Here is a 14602-nt window from a genome sequence, read left to right on the forward strand (position 1 = left end):
TCGGATTCAGAGTCCTGAGTGATAACCTTTACAGCATAGAACCCTGTACTCAATACTCTGTGACGTGTTCAGATTTTACTGTCCTTGGTTCACCGGAAAAACAGATCAAATATTGTCTGGCCAGAAACGGTATCAACTACCAGGCACTCATAGTATGCATTTACTGTAGGCTAGCCATTCGTGCGTAACAAGAGTGCTTATCGACTCCCACCCACTTGTTTCTTTCACGCACAACTATTTTAAAGTTGACAAGGGAGGAGTGTTTCACTGCAAAATCAAGGTAGGTCCTACCGAGATTTGAACTCGGATCGCAGGATTCAGAGTCCTGAGTGCTAACCATTACACCATAGAACCCTATACAGAGTAATTATTGTAGACTTCCGATTTTCCTGTCATTTGTACACCGGATAAACAGCAGATTATGAGATTATTGGTTGGCCATGTGAATAATTCAGCACAAAAAATAGGAAGGTTCTACTGAGATTTGAACTCGGATCACTGGATTCAAAGTCCAGAGTGCTAACCATTACACCATAGAACCATATTCTAAATCCACATGGAAATTGAAAAAAAAAAAATCTGTGTTTAATTAGCAACAGTGGACTGTCGTTCCTTCACGTGTTGCAAATACTTTCAACTGACAACAATATTTGGACAGCTATATTCTAGTTCCACGAGGCAAATTAATTGACATGGTAGGATCGTCCAAGATTTAAACTCGGATTTTCGGATTCAGAGTCCTGAGTGATAACCTTTACAGCATAGAACCCTGTACTCAATACTCTGTGACGGGTTCAGATTTTACTGTCCTTGGTTCACCGGAAAAACAGATAAAATATTGTCTGGCCAGAAACGGTATCAACTACCAGGCACTCATAGTATGCATTTACCGTAGGCTAGCCATTCGTGCGTAACAAGAGTGCTTATCGACTCCCACCCACTTGTTTCTTTCACGCAAAACTGTTTTAAAGTTGACATGGGAGGAGTGTGTCACTGCAAAATCAAGGTAGGTCCTACCGAGATTTGAACTCTGATCACAGGATTCAGAGTCCTGAGTGATATCCTTTACAGCATAGAACCGAGTGTGTCACTGCAAAATAAAGGTAGGTCCTACCGAGATTTGAACTCGGATCGCAGGATTCAGAGTCCTGAGTGCTAACCATTACACCATAGAACCCTATACAGAGTAATTATTGTAGACTTCCGATTTTCCTGTCATTTGTACACCGGATAAACAGCAGATTATGAGATTATTGTTTGGCCATGTGAATAATTCAGCACAAAAAATAGGAAGGTTCTACCGAGATTTGAACTCGGATCACTGGATTCAAAGTCCAGAGTGCTAACCATTACACCATAGAACCATATTCTAAATCCACATGGAAATTGAAAAAAAAAAAATCTGTGTTTAATTAGCAACAGTGGACTGTCGTTCCTTCACGTGTTGCAAATACTTTCAACTGACAACAATATTTGGACAGCTATATTCTAGTTCCACGAGGCAAATTAATTGACATGGTAGGATCGTCCAAGATTTAAACTCGGATTTTCGGATTCAGAGTCCTGAGTGATAACCTTTACAGCATAGAACCCTGTACTCAATACTCTGTGACGGGTTCAGATTTTACTGTCCTTGGTTCACCGGAAAAACAGATAAAATATTGTCTGGCCAGAAACGGTATCAACTACCAGGCACTCATAGTATGCATTTACCGTAGGCTAGCCATTCGTGCGTAACAAGAGTGCTTATCGACTCCCACCCACTTGTTTCTTTCACGCAAAACTGTTTTAAAGTTGACATGGGAGGAGTGTGTCACTGCAAAATCAAGGTAGGTCCTACCGAGATTTGAACTCGGATCACAGGATTCAGAGTCCTGAGTGATATCCTTTACAGCATAGAACCGAGTGTGTCACTGCAAAATAAAGGTAGGTCCTACCGAGATTTGAACTCGGATCGCAGGATTCAGAGTCCTGAGTGCTAACCATTACACCATAGAACCCTATACAGAGTAATTATTGTAGACTTCCGATTTTCCTGTCATTTGTACACCGGATAAACAGCAGATTATGAGATTATTGTTTGGCCATGTGAATAATTCAGCACAAAAAATAGGAAGGTTCTACCGAGATTTGAACTCGGATCACTGGATTCAAAGTCCAGAGTGCTAACCATTACACCATAGAACCATATTCTAAATCCACATGGAAATTGAAAAAAAAAGAATTCTGCGTTTAATTAGCAACAGTTTTCAATTAAAAAACTTACCAGGAACTCATAGTAGACTTCTACCTTCTACCGAAGGTTCTACCGAGATTTGAACTCGGATCACTATTATTTATATCTATATTCTAGTTCCACGAGGCAAATTAATTGACATGGTAGGATCGTCCAAGATTTAAACTCGGATTGTAGGATTCAGAGTCCTGAGTGATAACCTTTACAGCATAGAACCCTGTACTCAATACTCTGTGACGGGTTCAGATTTTACTGTCCTTGGTTCACCGGAAAAACAGATAAAATATTTTCTGGCCAGAAACGGTATCAACTGGGCTACCCTACCATGCATCCACTTGGAAATCCACATATTTCCAACACGAATTATGTGATGAGTGTGAACAAAATATGAAACATTTTCAGTTCTTTGTGGTTGCTGCAAGTTTTCAATTAAAAAACGTACCAACAACTCATAGTATGCATTTATCGTTGGATAGCCATTCGTGCGTAACAAGAGTGCTTATTGACTCCCACCCATTTGTTTCTTTCACACACAACTATTTTAAAGTTGACAGGGGAGGAGTGTGTCACTGCAAAATCAAGGTAGGTCCTACCGAGATTTGAACTCGGATCGCAGGATTCAGAGTCCTGAGTGCTAACCATTACACCATAGAACCCTATACAGAGTGATTATTGTAGACTTCCGATTTTCCTGTCATTTGTACACCGGATAAACAGCAGATTATGAGATTATTGGTTGGCCATGTGAATAATTCAGCACAAAAAATAGGAAGGTTCTACCGAGATTTGAACTCGGATCACTGGATTCAAAGTCCAGAGTGCTAACCATTAAACCATAGAACCACATTCTAAATCCACATGGAAATTAAAAAAAAAAAACTCTGCGTTTCATTAGCAACAACGGACTGTCGTTCCTTCACGTGTTGCAAATACTTTCAACTGACAACAATATTTGGACAGCTATATTCGAGTTCTACCAGGCAAATTAATTGACATGGTAGGATCGTCCAAGATTTAAACTCGGATTGTAGGATTCAGAGTCCTGAGTGATAACCTTTACAGCATAGAACCCTGTACTCAATACTCTGTGACGGGTTCAGATTTTACTGTCCTTGGTTCACCGGAAAAACAGACAAAATATTTTCTGGCCAGAAACGGTATCAACTGGGCTACCCTACCATGCATCCACTTGGAAATCCACATATTTCCAACACGAATGATGTGATGAATGTGAACAAAATATGAAACATTTTCAGTTCTTTGTGGGGCTGCAAGTTTTCAATTAAAAAACTTACCAACAACTCATAGTATGCATTTATCGTTGGATAGCCATTCGTGCGTAACAAGAGTGCTTATTGACTCCCACCCATTTGTTTCTTTCACACACAACTATTTTAAAGTTGACAGGGGAGGAGTGTGTCACTGCAAAATCAAGGTAGGTCCTACCGAGATTTGAACTCGGATCGCAGGATTCAGAGTCCTGAGTGCTAACCATTACACCATAGAACCCTATACAGAGTGATTATTGTAGACTTCCGATTTTCCTGTCATTTGTACACCGGATAAACAGCAGATTATGAGATTATTGGTTGGCCATGTGAATAATTCAGCACAAAAAATAGGAAGGTTCTACCGAGATTTGAACTCGGATCACTGGATTCAAAGTCCAGAGTGCTAACCATTAAACCATAGAACCACATTCTAAATCCACATGGAAATTAAAAAAAAAAAAACTCTGCGTTTCATTAGCAACAACGGACTGTCGTTCCTTCACGTGTTGCAAATACTTTCAACTGACAACAATATTTGGACAGCTATATTCTAGTTCCACGAGGCAAATTAATTGACATGGTAGGATCGTCCAAGATTTAAACTCGGATTGTAGGATTCAGAGTCCTGAGTGATAACCTTTACAGCATATAACCCTGTACTCAATACTCTGTGACGGGTTCAGATTTTACTGTCCTTGGTTCACCGGAAAAACAGACAAAATATTTTCTGGCCAGAAACGGTATCAACTGGGCTACCCTACCATGCATCCACTTGGAAATCCACATATTTCCAACACGAATGATGTGATGAATGTGAACAAAATATGAAACATTTTCAGTTCTTTGTGGGGCTGCAAGTTTTCAATTAAAAAACTTACCAACAACTCATAGTATGCATTTATCGTTGGATAGCCATTCGTGCGTAACAAGAGTGCTTATTGACTCCCACCCATTTGTTTCTTTCACACACAACTATTTTAAAGTTGACAGGGGAGGAGTGTGTCACTGCAAAATCAAGGTAGGTCCTACCGAGATTTGAACTCGGATCGCAGGATTCAGAGTCCTGAGTGCTAACCATTACACCATAGAACCCTATACAGAGTGATTATTGTAGACTTCCGATTTTCCTGTCATTTGTACACCGGATAAACAGCAGATTATGAGATTATTGGTTGGCCATGTGAATAATTCAGCACAAAAAATAGGAAGGTTCTACCGAGATTTGAACTCGGATCACTGGATTCAAAGTCCAGAGTGCTAACCATTAAACCATAGAACCACATTCTAAATCCACATTGAAATTTAAAAAAAAAAACTCTGCGTTTCATTAGCAACAACGGACTGTCGTTCCTTCACGTGTTGCAAATACTTTCAACTGACAACAATATTTGGACAGCTATATTCGAGTTCCACCAGGCAAATTAATTGACATGGTAGGATCGTCCAAGATTTAAACTCGGATTGTAGGATTCAGAGTCCTGAGTGATAACCTTTACAGCATAGAACCCTGTACTCAATACTCTGTGACGGGTTCAGATTTTACTGTCCTTGGTTCACCGGAAAAACAGATAAAATATTTTCTGGCCAGAAACGGTATCAACTGGGCTACCCTACCATGCATCCACTTGGAAATCCACATATTTCCAACACGAATTATGTGATGAGTGTGAACAAAATATGAAACATTTTCAGTTCTTTGTGGTTGCTGCAAGTTTTCAATTAAAAAACGTACCAACAACTCATAGTATGCATTTAACGTTGGCTAGCCATTCGTGCGTAACAAGAGTGCTTATTGACTCCCACCCATTTGTTTCTTTCACACACGACTATTTTAAAGTTGACAGGGGAGGAGTGTGTCACTGCAAAACCAAGGTAGGTCCTACCGAGATTTGAACTCGGATCGCAGGATTCAGAGTCCTGAGTGCTAACCATTACACCATAGAACCCTATACAGAGCAATTATTGTAGACTTCCGATTTCCCTGTCATTTGTACACCGGATAAACAGCAGATTATGAGATTATTGGTTGGCCATGTGAATAATTCAGCACAAAAAAAAAGGAAGGTTCTACCGAGATTTGAACTCGGATCACTGGATTCAAAGTCCAGAGTGCTAACCATTACATCATAGAACCATATTCTAAATCCACATGGAAATTGAAAAAAAAAAAATCTGCGTTTAAATTAGCAACAGCGGACTGTCGTTCCTTCACGTGTTGCAAATACTTTCAACTGACAACAATATTTGGACAGCTATATTCAAGTTCCACGATGCAAATTAATTGACTTGGTAGGATCGTTCAAGATTTAAACTCGGATTGTAGGATGCAGAGTCCTCAGTGATAACCTTTACAGCATAGAACCCTGTACTCAATACTCTGTGACGGGTTCAGATTTTACTGTCCTTGGTTCACCGGAAAAACAGATAAAATATTTTCTGGCCAGAAACGGTATCAACTGGGCTACCCTACCATGCATCCACTTGGAAATCCACATATTTCCAACACGAATGATGTGATGAGTGTGAACAAAATATGAAACATTTTCAGTTCTTTGTGGGGCTGCAAGTTTTCAATTAAAAAACTTACCAGGAACTCATAGTATGCATTTACCGTAGGCTAGCCATTTGTGCGTAACAAGAGTGCTTATTGACTCCCACCCATTTGTTTCTTTCACACACGACTATTTTAAAGTTGACAGGGGAGGAGTGTGTCACTGCAAAATCAAGGTATGTCCTACTGAGATTTGAAGTCAGATCACAGGATTCAGAGTCATGAGTGCTAACCATTACACCATAGAACCCTATACAGCGTAATTATTGTAGACTTCCGATTTTCCTGTCATTTGTACACCGGATAAACAGCAGATTATGAGATTATTGGTTGGCCATGTGAATAATTCAGCACAAAAAATAGGAAGGTTCTACCGAGATTTGAACTCGGATCACTGGATTCAAAGTCCAGAGTGCTAACCATTAAACCATAGAACCACATTCTAAATCCACATGGAAATTAAAAAAAAAAAACTCTGCGTTTCATTAGCAACAACGGACTGTCGTTCCTTCACGTGTTGCAAATACTTTCAACTGACAACAATATTTGGACAGCTATATTCGAGTTCTACCAGGCAAATTAATTGACATGGTAGGATCGTCCAAGATTTAAACTCGGATTGTAGGATTCAGAGTCCTGAGTGATAACCTTTACAGCATAGAACCCTGTACTCAATACTCTGTGACGGGTTCAGATTTTACTGTCCTTGGTTCACCGGAAAAACAGACAAAATATTTTCTGGCCAGAAACGGTATCAACTGGGCTACCCTACCATGCATCCACTTGGAAATCCACATATTTCCAACACGAATGATGTGATGAATGTGAACAAAATATGAAACATTTTCAGTTCTTTGTGGGGCTGCAAGTTTTCAATTAAAAAACTTACCAACAACTCATAGTATGCATTTATCGTTGGATAGCCATTCGTGCGTAACAAGAGTGCTTATTGACTCCCACCCATTTGTTTCTTTCACACACAACTATTTTAAAGTTGACAGGGGAGGAGTGTGTCACTGCAAAATCAAGGTAGGTCCTACCGAGATTTGAACTCGGATCGCAGGATTCAGAGTCCTGAGTGCTAACCATTACACCATAGAACCCTATACAGAGTGATTATTGTAGACTTCCGATTTTCCTGTCATTTGTACACCGGATAAACAGCAGATTATGAGATTATTGGTTGGCCATGTGAATAATTCAGCACAAAAAATAGGAAGGTTCTACCGAGATTTGAACTCGGATCACTGGATTCAAAGTCCAGAGTGCTAACCATTAAACCATAGAACCACATTCTAAATCCACATGGAAATTAAAAAAAAAAAAACTCTGCGTTTCATTAGCAACAACGGACTGTCGTTCCTTCACGTGTTGCAAATACTTTCAACTGACAACAATATTTGGACAGCTATATTCTAGTTCCACGAGGCAAATTAATTGACATGGTAGGATCGTCCAAGATTTAAACTCGGATTGTAGGATTCAGAGTCCTGAGTGATAACCTTTACAGCATATAACCCTGTACTCAATACTCTGTGACGGGTTCAGATTTTACTGTCCTTGGTTCACCGGAAAAACAGACAAAATATTTTCTGGCCAGAAACGGTATCAACTGGGCTACCCTACCATGCATCCACTTGGAAATCCACATATTTCCAACACGAATGATGTGATGAATGTGAACAAAATATGAAACATTTTCAGTTCTTTGTGGGGCTGCAAGTTTTCAATTAAAAAACTTACCAACAACTCATAGTATGCATTTATCGTTGGATAGCCATTCGTGCGTAACAAGAGTGCTTATTGACTCCCACCCATTTGTTTCTTTCACACACAACTATTTTAAAGTTGACAGGGGAGGAGTGTGTCACTGCAAAATCAAGGTAGGTCCTACCGAGATTTGAACTCGGATCGCAGGATTCAGAGTCCTGAGTGCTAACCATTACACCATAGAACCCTATACAGAGTGATTATTGTAGACTTCCGATTTTCCTGTCATTTGTACACCGGATAAACAGCAGATTATGAGATTATTGGTTGGCCATGTGAATAATTCAGCACAAAAAATAGGAAGGTTCTACCGAGATTTGAACTCGGATCACTGGATTCAAAGTCCAGAGTGCTAACCATTAAACCATAGAACCACATTCTAAATCCACATTGAAATTTTAAAAAAAAAAACTCTGCGTTTCATTAGCAACAACGGACTGTCGTTCCTTCACGTGTTGCAAATACTTTCAACTGACAACAATATTTGGACAGCTATATTCGAGTTCCACCAGGCAAATTAATTGACATGGTAGGATCGTCCAAGATTTAAACTCGGATTGTAGGATTCAGAGTCCTGAGTGATAACCTTTACAGCATAGAACCCTGTACTCAATACTCTGTGACGGGTTCAGATTTTACTGTCCTTGGTTCACCGGAAAAACAGATAAAATATTTTCTGGCCAGAAACGGTATCAACTGGGCTACCCTACCATGCATCCACTTGGAAATCCACATATTTCCAACACGAATTATGTGATGAGTGTGAACAAAATATGAAACATTTTCAGTTCTTTGTGGTTGCTGCAAGTTTTCAATTAAAAAACGTACCAACAACTCATAGTATGCATTTAACGTTGGCTAGCCATTCGTGCGTAACAAGAGTGCTTATTGACTCCCACCCATTTGTTTCTTTCACACACGACTATTTTAAAGTTGACAGGGGAGGAGTGTGTCACTGCAAAACCAAGGTAGGTCCTACCGAGATTTGAACTCGGATCGCAGGATTCAGAGTCCTGAGTGCTAACCATTACACCATAGAACCCTATACAGAGCAATTATTGTAGACTTCCGATTTCCCTGTCATTTGTACACCGGATAAACAGCAGATTATGAGATTATTGGTTGGCCATGTGAATAATTCAGCACAAAAAAAAAGGAAGGTTCTACCGAGATTTGAACTCGGATCACTGGATTCAAAGTCCAGAGTGCTAACCATTACATCATAGAACCATATTCTAAATCCACATGGAAATTGAAAAAAAAAAAAATCTGCGTTTAAATTAGCAACAGCGGACTGTCGTTCCTTCACGTGTTGCAAATACTTTCAACTGACAACAATATTTGGACAGCTATATTCAAGTTCCACGATGCAAATTAATTGACTTGGTAGGATCGTTCAAGATTTAAACTCGGATTGTAGGATGCAGAGTCCTCAGTGATAACCTTTACAGCATAGAACCCTGTACTCAATACTCTGTGACGGGTTCAGATTTTACTGTCCTTGGTTCACCGGAAAAACAGATAAAATATTTTCTGGCCAGAAACGGTATCAACTGGGCTACCCTACCATGCATCCACTTGGAAATCCACATATTTCCAACACGAATGATGTGATGAGTGTGAACAAAATATGAAACATTTTCAGTTCTTTGTGGGGCTGCAAGTTTTCAATTAAAAAACTTACCAGGAACTCATAGTATGCATTTACCGTAGGCTAGCCATTTGTGCGTAACAAGAGTGCTTATTGACTCCCACCCATTTGTTTCTTTCACACACGACTATTTTAAAGTTGACAGGGGAGGAGTGTGTCACTGCAAAATCAAGGTATGTCCTACTGAGATTTGAAGTCAGATCACAGGATTCAGAGTCATGAGTGCTAACCATTACACCATAGAACCCTATACAGCGTAATTATTGTAGACTTCCGATTTTCCTGTCATTTGTACACCGGATAAACAGCAGATTATGAGATTATTGGTTGGCCATGTGAATAATTCAGCACAAAAACTAGGAAGGTTCTACCGAGATTTGAACTCGGATCACTGGATTCAAAGTCCAGAGTGCTAACCACTACATCATAGAACCATATTCTAAATCCACATGGAAATTGAAAAAAATAATAATCTGCGTTTAAATTAGCAACAGCGGACTGTCGTTCCTTCACGTGTTGCAAATACTTTCAACTGACAACAATATTTGGACAGCTATATTCGAGTTCCACGAGGCAAATTAATTGGCATGGTAGGATCGTTCAAGATTTAAACTCGGATTGTAGGATTCAGAGTCCTGAGTGATAACCTTTACAGCATAGAACCCTGTACTCAATACTCTGTGACGGGTTCAGATTTTACTGTCCTTGGTTCCCCGGGAAAACAGATAAAATATTTTCTGGCCAGAAACGGTATCAACTGGGCTACCCTACCATGCATCCATCCACTTGGAAATCCACATATTTCCAACACGAATGATGTGATGAGTGTGAACAAAATATGAAACATTTTCAGTTCTTTGTGGGGCTGCAAGTTTTCAATTAAAAAACTTACCAGGAACTCATAGTATGCATTTACTGTAGGCTAGCCATTAGTGCGTAACAAGAATGCTTATTGACTCCCACCCATTTGTTTCTTTCACACACGACTATTTTAAAGTTGACAGGGGAGGAGTGTGTCACTGCAAAATCAAGGTAGGTGCTACCGAGATTTGAACTCGGATCGCAGGATTCAGAGTCCTGAGTGCTAACCATTACACCGTAGAACCCTATACAGAGTAATTATTGTAGACTTCCGATTTTCCTGTAATTTGTACACCGGATAAACAGCAGATTATGAGATTATTGGTTGGCCATGTGAATAATTCAGCACAAAAAATAGGAAGGTTCTACCGAGATTTGAACTCGGATCACTGGATTCAAAGTCCAGAGTGCTAACCATTACACCATAGAACCATATTCTAAATCCACATGGAAATTGAAAAAAAAAAAATGATGCGTTTAATTAGCAACAGCGGACTGTCGTTCCTTCACGTGTTGCAAATACTTTCAACTGACAACAATATTTGGACAGCTATATTCAAGTTCCACGGGGCAAATGAATTGACATGGTAGGATCGTCCAAGATTTAAACTCGGATTGTAGGATTCAGAGTCCTGAGTGATAACCTTTACAGCATAGAACCCTGTACTCAATACTCTGTGACGGGTTCAGATTTTACTGTCCTTGGTTAACCGGAAAAACAGATAAAATATTTTCTGGCCAGAAACGGTATCAACTGGTCTACCCTACCATGCATCCACTTGGAAATCCACATATTTCCAACACGAATGATGTGATGAGTGTGAACAAAATATGAAACATTTTCAGTTCTTTGTGGGGCTGCAAGTTTTCAATTAAAAAACTTACCAACAACTCATAGTATGCATTTATCGTTGGATAGCCATTCGTGCGTAACAAGAGTGCTTATTGACTCCCACCCATTTGTTTCTTTCACACACAACCATTTTAAAGTTGACAGGGGAGGAGTGTGTCACTGCAAAATCAAAGTAGGTCCTACCGAGATTTGAACTCGGATCGCAGGATTCAGAGTCCTGAGTGCTAACCATTACACCATTGAACCCTATACAGAGTAATTATTGTAGACTTCCGATTTCCCTGTCATTTGTACACCGGATAAACAGCAGATTATGAGATTATTGGTTGGCCATGTGAATAATTCAGCACAAAAAAAAAGGAAGGTTCTACCGAGATTTGAACTCGGATCACTGGATTCAAAGTCCAGAGTGCTAACCACTACATCATAGAACCATATTCTAAATCCACATGGAAATTGAAAAAAAAAATAATCTGCGTTTAAATTAGCAACAGCGGACTGTCGTTCCTTCACGTGTTGCAAATACTTTCAACTGACAACAATATTTGGACAGCTATATTCGAGTTCCACGAGGCAAATTAATTGGCATGGTAGGATCGTTCAAGATTTAAACTCGGATTGTAGGATTCAGAGTCCTGAGTGATAACCTTTACAGCATAGAACCCTGTACTCAATACTCTGTGACGGGTTCAGATTTTACTGTCCTTGGTTCCCCGGGAAAACAGATAAAATATTTTCTGGCCAGAAACGGTATCAACTGGGCTACCCTACCATGCATCCATCCACTTGGAAATCCACATATTTCCAACACGAATGATGTGATGAGTGTGAACAAAATATGAAACATTTTCAGTTCTTTGTGGGGCTGCAAGTTTTCAATTAAAAAACTTACCAGGAACTCATAGTATGCATTTACTGTAGGCTAGCCATTAGTGCGTAACAAGAATGCTTATTGACTCCCACCCATTTGTTTCTTTCACACACGACTATTTTAAAGTTGACAGGGGAGGAGTGTGTCACTGCAAAATCAAGGTAGGTGCTACCGAGATTTGAACTCGGATCGCAGGATTCAGAGTCCTGAGTGCTAACCATTACACCGTAGAACCCTATACAGAGTAATTATTGTAGACTTCCGATTTTCCTGTAATTTGTACACCGGATAAACAGCAGATTATGAGATTATTGGTTGGCCATGTGAATAATTCAGCACAAAAAATAGGAAGGTTCTACCGAGATTTGAACTCGGATCACTGGATTCAAAGTCCAGAGTGCTAACCATTACACCATAGAACCATATTCTAAATCCACATGGAAATTGAAAAAAAAAAAATGATGCGTTTAATTAGCAACAGCGGACTGTCGTTCCTTCACGTGTTGCAAATACTTTCAACTGACAACAATATTTGGACAGCTATATTCAAGTTCCACGGGGCAAATGAATTGACATGGTAGGATCGTCCAAGATTTAAACTCGGATTGTAGGATTCAGAGTCCTGAGTGATAACCTTTACAGCATAGAACCCTGTACTCAATACTCTGTGACGGGTTCAGATTTTACTGTCCTTGGTTAACCGGAAAAACAGATAAAATATTTTCTGGCCAGAAACGGTATCAACTGGTCTACCCTACCATGCATCCACTTGGAAATCCACATATTTCCAACACGAATGATGTGATGAGTGTGAACAAAATATGAAACATTTTCAGTTCTTTGTGGGGCTGCAAGTTTTCAATTAAAAAACTTACCAACAACTCATAGTATGCATTTATCGTTGGATAGCCATTCGTGCGTAACAAGAGTGCTTATTGACTCCCACCCATTTGTTTCTTTCACACACAACCATTTTAAAGTTGACAGGGGAGGAGTGTGTCACTGCAAAATCAAGGTAGGTCCTACCGAGATTTGAACTCGGATCGCAGGATTCAGAGTCCTGAGTGCTAACCATTACACCATTGAACCCTATACAGAGTAATTATTGTAGACTTCCGATTTCCCTGTCATTTGTACACCGGATAAACAGCAGATTATGAGATTATTGGTTGGCCATGTGAATAATTCAGCACAAAAAAAAAGGAAGGTTCTACCGAGATTTGAACTCGGATCACTGGATTCAAAGTCCAGAGTGCTAACCATTACATCATAGAACCATATTCTAAATCCACATGGAAATTGAAAAAAAAAATAATCTGCGTTTAAATTAGCAACAGCGGACTGTCGTTCCTTCACGTGTTGCAAATACTTTCAACTGACAACAATATTTGGACAGCTATATTCGAGTTCCACGAGGCAAATTAATTGACATGGTAGGATCGTCCAAGATTTAAACTCGGATTGTAGGATTCAGAGTCCTGAGTGATAACCTTTACAGCATAGAACCCTGTACTCAATACTCTGTGACGGGTTCAGATTTTACTGTCCTTGGTTCACCGGAAAAACAGATAAAATATTTTCTTGCCAGAAACGGTATCAACTGGGCTACCCTACCATGCATCCACTTGGAAATCCACATATTTCCAACACGAATTATGTGATGAGTGTGAACAAAATATGAAACATTTTCAGTTCTTTGTGGGGCTGCAAGTTTTCAATTAAAAAACTTACCAACAACTCATAGTATGCATTTACTGTAGGCTAGCCATTAGTGCGTAACAAGAATGCTTATTGACTCCCACCCATTTGTTTCTTTCACACACAACCATTTTAAAGTTGACAGGGGAGGAGTGTGTCACTGCAAAATCAAGGTAGGTCCTACCGAGATTTGAACTCGGATCGCAGGATTCAGAGTCCTGAGTGCTAACCATTACACCATTGAACCCTATACAGAGTAATTATTGTAGACTTCCGATTTCCCTGTCATTTGTACACCGGATAAACAGCAGATTATGAGATTATTGGTTGGCCATGTGAATAATTCAGCACAAAAAAAAAGGAAGGTTCTACCGAGATTTGAACTCGGATCACTGGATTCAAAGTCCAGAGTGCTAACCATTACATCATAGAACCATATTCTAAATCCACATGGAAATTGAAAAAAAAAATAATCTGCGTTTAAATTAGCAACAGCGGACTGTCGTTCCTTCACGTGTTGCAAATACTTTCAACTGACAACAATATTTGGACAGCTATATTCGAGTTCCACGAGGCAAATTAATTGACATGGTAGGATCGTCCAAGATTTAAACTCGGATTGTAGGATTCAGAGTCCTGAGTGATAACCTTTACAGCATAGAACCCTGTACTCAATACTCTGTGACGGGTTCAGATTTTACTGTCCTTGGTTCACCGGAAAAACAGATAAAATATTTTCTTGCCAGAAACGGTATCAACTGGGCTACCCTACCATGCATCCACTTGGAAATCCACATATTTCCAACACGAATTATGTGATGAGTGTGAACAAAATATGAA

The 14602-nt window shown here is 39.6% G+C and overlaps 30 non-coding genes across 30 annotated transcripts; all 30 read right to left on the bottom strand.

The window, feature by feature from the left end:
• Positions 1 to 282: 282 nt before the first annotated feature.
• On the bottom strand, positions 283 to 354 carry trnaq-cug (transfer RNA glutamine (anticodon CUG)). The gene has a single exon. It is a non-coding gene; the product is annotated as a tRNA-Gln (tRNA).
• A 115-nt stretch (positions 355 to 469) lies between these two features.
• Positions 470 to 541, bottom strand: trnaq-uug (transfer RNA glutamine (anticodon UUG)). Its single transcript has one exon. It is a non-coding gene; the product is annotated as a tRNA-Gln (tRNA).
• A 564-nt stretch (positions 542 to 1105) lies between these two features.
• Positions 1106 to 1177, bottom strand: trnaq-cug (transfer RNA glutamine (anticodon CUG)). Its single transcript has one exon. It is a non-coding gene; the product is annotated as a tRNA-Gln (tRNA).
• A 115-nt stretch (positions 1178 to 1292) lies between these two features.
• Positions 1293 to 1364, bottom strand: trnaq-uug (transfer RNA glutamine (anticodon UUG)). Its single transcript has one exon. It is a non-coding gene; the product is annotated as a tRNA-Gln (tRNA).
• Positions 1365 to 1928: 564 nt separating this feature from the next.
• Positions 1929 to 2000, bottom strand: trnaq-cug (transfer RNA glutamine (anticodon CUG)). Its single transcript has one exon. It is a non-coding gene; the product is annotated as a tRNA-Gln (tRNA).
• A 115-nt stretch (positions 2001 to 2115) lies between these two features.
• On the bottom strand, positions 2116 to 2187 carry trnaq-uug (transfer RNA glutamine (anticodon UUG)). The gene has a single exon. It is a non-coding gene; the product is annotated as a tRNA-Gln (tRNA).
• Positions 2188 to 2820: 633 nt separating this feature from the next.
• Positions 2821 to 2892, bottom strand: trnaq-cug (transfer RNA glutamine (anticodon CUG)). Its single transcript has one exon. It is a non-coding gene; the product is annotated as a tRNA-Gln (tRNA).
• A 115-nt stretch (positions 2893 to 3007) lies between these two features.
• trnaq-uug (transfer RNA glutamine (anticodon UUG)) lies at positions 3008 to 3079 on the bottom strand. The gene has a single exon. It is a non-coding gene; the product is annotated as a tRNA-Gln (tRNA).
• Positions 3080 to 3673: 594 nt separating this feature from the next.
• trnaq-cug (transfer RNA glutamine (anticodon CUG)) lies at positions 3674 to 3745 on the bottom strand. The gene has a single exon. It is a non-coding gene; the product is annotated as a tRNA-Gln (tRNA).
• Positions 3746 to 3860: 115 nt separating this feature from the next.
• On the bottom strand, positions 3861 to 3932 carry trnaq-uug (transfer RNA glutamine (anticodon UUG)). Its single transcript has one exon. It is a non-coding gene; the product is annotated as a tRNA-Gln (tRNA).
• Positions 3933 to 4527: 595 nt separating this feature from the next.
• trnaq-cug (transfer RNA glutamine (anticodon CUG)) lies at positions 4528 to 4599 on the bottom strand. Its single transcript has one exon. It is a non-coding gene; the product is annotated as a tRNA-Gln (tRNA).
• Positions 4600 to 4714: 115 nt separating this feature from the next.
• trnaq-uug (transfer RNA glutamine (anticodon UUG)) lies at positions 4715 to 4786 on the bottom strand. Its single transcript has one exon. It is a non-coding gene; the product is annotated as a tRNA-Gln (tRNA).
• A 595-nt stretch (positions 4787 to 5381) lies between these two features.
• Positions 5382 to 5453, bottom strand: trnaq-cug (transfer RNA glutamine (anticodon CUG)). Its single transcript has one exon. It is a non-coding gene; the product is annotated as a tRNA-Gln (tRNA).
• Positions 5454 to 5569: 116 nt separating this feature from the next.
• Positions 5570 to 5641, bottom strand: trnaq-uug (transfer RNA glutamine (anticodon UUG)). The gene has a single exon. It is a non-coding gene; the product is annotated as a tRNA-Gln (tRNA).
• A 782-nt stretch (positions 5642 to 6423) lies between these two features.
• Positions 6424 to 6495, bottom strand: trnaq-uug (transfer RNA glutamine (anticodon UUG)). Its single transcript has one exon. It is a non-coding gene; the product is annotated as a tRNA-Gln (tRNA).
• Positions 6496 to 7089: 594 nt separating this feature from the next.
• Positions 7090 to 7161, bottom strand: trnaq-cug (transfer RNA glutamine (anticodon CUG)). Its single transcript has one exon. It is a non-coding gene; the product is annotated as a tRNA-Gln (tRNA).
• A 115-nt stretch (positions 7162 to 7276) lies between these two features.
• On the bottom strand, positions 7277 to 7348 carry trnaq-uug (transfer RNA glutamine (anticodon UUG)). The gene has a single exon. It is a non-coding gene; the product is annotated as a tRNA-Gln (tRNA).
• A 595-nt stretch (positions 7349 to 7943) lies between these two features.
• trnaq-cug (transfer RNA glutamine (anticodon CUG)) lies at positions 7944 to 8015 on the bottom strand. The gene has a single exon. It is a non-coding gene; the product is annotated as a tRNA-Gln (tRNA).
• A 115-nt stretch (positions 8016 to 8130) lies between these two features.
• On the bottom strand, positions 8131 to 8202 carry trnaq-uug (transfer RNA glutamine (anticodon UUG)). The gene has a single exon. It is a non-coding gene; the product is annotated as a tRNA-Gln (tRNA).
• Positions 8203 to 8798: 596 nt separating this feature from the next.
• Positions 8799 to 8870, bottom strand: trnaq-cug (transfer RNA glutamine (anticodon CUG)). The gene has a single exon. It is a non-coding gene; the product is annotated as a tRNA-Gln (tRNA).
• A 116-nt stretch (positions 8871 to 8986) lies between these two features.
• Positions 8987 to 9058, bottom strand: trnaq-uug (transfer RNA glutamine (anticodon UUG)). Its single transcript has one exon. It is a non-coding gene; the product is annotated as a tRNA-Gln (tRNA).
• A 783-nt stretch (positions 9059 to 9841) lies between these two features.
• Positions 9842 to 9913, bottom strand: trnaq-uug (transfer RNA glutamine (anticodon UUG)). Its single transcript has one exon. It is a non-coding gene; the product is annotated as a tRNA-Gln (tRNA).
• Positions 9914 to 10700: 787 nt separating this feature from the next.
• On the bottom strand, positions 10701 to 10772 carry trnaq-uug (transfer RNA glutamine (anticodon UUG)). Its single transcript has one exon. It is a non-coding gene; the product is annotated as a tRNA-Gln (tRNA).
• Positions 10773 to 11367: 595 nt separating this feature from the next.
• Positions 11368 to 11439, bottom strand: trnaq-cug (transfer RNA glutamine (anticodon CUG)). Its single transcript has one exon. It is a non-coding gene; the product is annotated as a tRNA-Gln (tRNA).
• Positions 11440 to 11555: 116 nt separating this feature from the next.
• On the bottom strand, positions 11556 to 11627 carry trnaq-uug (transfer RNA glutamine (anticodon UUG)). Its single transcript has one exon. It is a non-coding gene; the product is annotated as a tRNA-Gln (tRNA).
• Positions 11628 to 12414: 787 nt separating this feature from the next.
• trnaq-uug (transfer RNA glutamine (anticodon UUG)) lies at positions 12415 to 12486 on the bottom strand. The gene has a single exon. It is a non-coding gene; the product is annotated as a tRNA-Gln (tRNA).
• Positions 12487 to 13081: 595 nt separating this feature from the next.
• Positions 13082 to 13153, bottom strand: trnaq-cug (transfer RNA glutamine (anticodon CUG)). The gene has a single exon. It is a non-coding gene; the product is annotated as a tRNA-Gln (tRNA).
• A 116-nt stretch (positions 13154 to 13269) lies between these two features.
• On the bottom strand, positions 13270 to 13341 carry trnaq-uug (transfer RNA glutamine (anticodon UUG)). The gene has a single exon. It is a non-coding gene; the product is annotated as a tRNA-Gln (tRNA).
• A 596-nt stretch (positions 13342 to 13937) lies between these two features.
• On the bottom strand, positions 13938 to 14009 carry trnaq-cug (transfer RNA glutamine (anticodon CUG)). The gene has a single exon. It is a non-coding gene; the product is annotated as a tRNA-Gln (tRNA).
• Positions 14010 to 14125: 116 nt separating this feature from the next.
• trnaq-uug (transfer RNA glutamine (anticodon UUG)) lies at positions 14126 to 14197 on the bottom strand. Its single transcript has one exon. It is a non-coding gene; the product is annotated as a tRNA-Gln (tRNA).
• Between the last annotated feature and the right edge of the window lie 405 nt (positions 14198 to 14602).

The sequence above is a fragment of the Oncorhynchus clarkii genome, unplaced genomic scaffold (assembly GCF_045791955.1).
Source record: "Oncorhynchus clarkii lewisi isolate Uvic-CL-2024 unplaced genomic scaffold, UVic_Ocla_1.0 unplaced_contig_5668_pilon_pilon, whole genome shotgun sequence".
Taxonomy (NCBI): domain Eukaryota; kingdom Metazoa; phylum Chordata; class Actinopteri; order Salmoniformes; family Salmonidae; genus Oncorhynchus; species Oncorhynchus clarkii.